The sequence below is a fragment of the Cricetulus griseus genome, chromosome 7 (assembly GCF_003668045.3).
Source record: "Cricetulus griseus strain 17A/GY chromosome 7, alternate assembly CriGri-PICRH-1.0, whole genome shotgun sequence".
NCBI lineage: Eukaryota > Metazoa > Chordata > Mammalia > Rodentia > Cricetidae > Cricetulus > Cricetulus griseus.
In genome coordinates this window covers 70834538-70836604 of record NC_048600.1, presented here as the reverse complement: position 1 = coordinate 70836604, position 2067 = coordinate 70834538, and the positions used below count along the sequence as shown (strand labels likewise).

The window sequence follows — 2067 nt, the reverse complement described above, 5'->3', positions numbered from 1 at the left end:
ATGCTGTCCCATGTCATCTACATCCATGCCATGCTGTGTGTGCCCACATTCCCATAAAGAATGGAATTGCAAAATTATGTTTTAGATTTATTTTGTATGTCTGAGTGTTCTGCCCGTATATACCTATATGCATGTGCACTGCATTTGTGCAGTGTCCATGGAAGTCAGAAGAGGGCATGGATCCACTGCAACACAGTTGAGGATGTTGTGAGCCCCCAAGTGGGTTCTGGTATCTGAATGTAGGTCCGCTGCAAAGGCAGCAAGTGCTCTTTAGTGCTGAGCCATCCCTCTAGCCAAGAATGAGTACATGATGGGTGAAAGATCATGAGGCCCCAGCCCCAGACAAAGAGGAATTCTGAGAATAGAGGAAATAATTTCCTCTGGGAAGAGCACACATGATGTAACATTGCATAGACTAAGCATTTATGTATTTTAGGTATATATATATATATATATATATATATAATATATATTATATATTGTTGTTCTACATCCACACACACACTCATGCACAGCACATGTAATACCAATTAAAGAAAAGAAGCTGGGAATTTGTTTTTTTTTGTTTTTTTGTTTTTTTTGATGGGTGCAGTGAACTTTATTGATGTTATTCAAGAGAGTAGTGCTCCCTAAACCCCTCCTTATTCTGGGGGTCTGGGATGGAAACTGTGAGGGAGATGATCAGTGTGGGGTTGTTGGACAGGGACTGCTCAGCAGCCAGGGCCTCTCTCTTGCTTGAGTCCTTGCTGGGGGTGGATGGTCCAGGGTGGGCTTCTTACTCCTTGGAGGCCATATAGGCCATGAGGTCCACCACCCTGTTGCTGTAGCCGAATTCATTGTCATACCAGGAAATGAGCTTTACAAAGTTGTCGTTGAGAGCAATGCCAGCCCCAGCATCAAAGGTGGAAAAGTGGGAGTCACTGTTGAAGTCACAGGAGACAGCCTGGTCCTCGGTGTAGCCCAGGATGCCCTTCAGTGGGCCCTCGGATGCCTGCTTCACCACCTTCTTGATGTCCTTATACTTGGCAGGTTTCTCCAGGCGACATGTCAGATCAACGATGGACACGTTGGGGGTAGGAACACAGAAGGCCATGCCAGTCAGCTTCCCGTTCAGCTCTGGGATGACTTTGTCCACAGCCTTGGAAGCGCCAGTAGATGCAGGGATGATGTTCTGGGCAGTCCCACGGCCATCACGCCACAGCTTCCTGGAGGGGCCATCCACAGTCTTCTGGGTGGCAGTGATGGCATGGACCAAAGTTGTCATGGATGACCTTGGCCAGGGGGGCTAAGCAGTTGGTGGTGCGGGACGCATTGCTGACAATCTTGAGAGAGTTGTCATACTTGTCATGGTTCACACCCATCACAAACATGGGGGCATCAGCAGAAGGGGCGGAGATAATGACCCTCTTGGCCCCGCCCTTCAAGTGGGCCCCAGCCTTCTCCATGGTGGTGAAGATGCCAGTAGACTCCACAAAATACTCGGCGCCAGCATCACCCCATTTGATGTTGGCGGGATCTCGCTCCTGGAAGACAGTGATGGCCTTCCCATTGATGACAAGCTTCCCATTCTCAGCCTTGACTGTGCCTTTGAACTTGCCATGGGTAGAGTCATACTGGAACATGTAGACCATGTAGTTGAGGTCAATGAAGGGTCATTGATGGCAACAATGTCCACTTTGCGAGAAGTCAAGGCAGCCCTGCAAACAAGGCGTCCAATACGGCCAAATCCGTACACGCCGACCTTCAACATTGCATCTCCGGAATGAGGCTGGCACTGCACGAAAAGATGTGGCTGTCTCTAAAACAGGGAGGAGCAGAGAGCCATAAGCTGGGAATTTGAAGGAGAGCAAGGGGAGGGTCTATATGGGAAGGTTTGGAGGGTGGAAATGGTATAATTATATAATGATCTCAAAAGAAAGGGAAAAAAGAATTCAAGTGATATGTCTTCTTTGCATCTTCCTGAGGAATGCACTAGGAAATAAGTTATAACGACCGGTGGATATTGACATGAGAACTAACAGTAAGAATTATTTGTGTATTGTGAAGTTAATAATAAATCATGCTTAT

General features: G+C 47.4%; 1 pseudogene; it reads right to left on the bottom strand.

Annotated features, from left to right (window-relative positions):
* Window positions 1–630: 630 nt before the first annotated feature.
* Window positions 631–1750, bottom strand: LOC100769968 (annotated as a pseudogene).
* Between the last annotated feature and the right edge of the window lie 317 nt (window positions 1751–2067).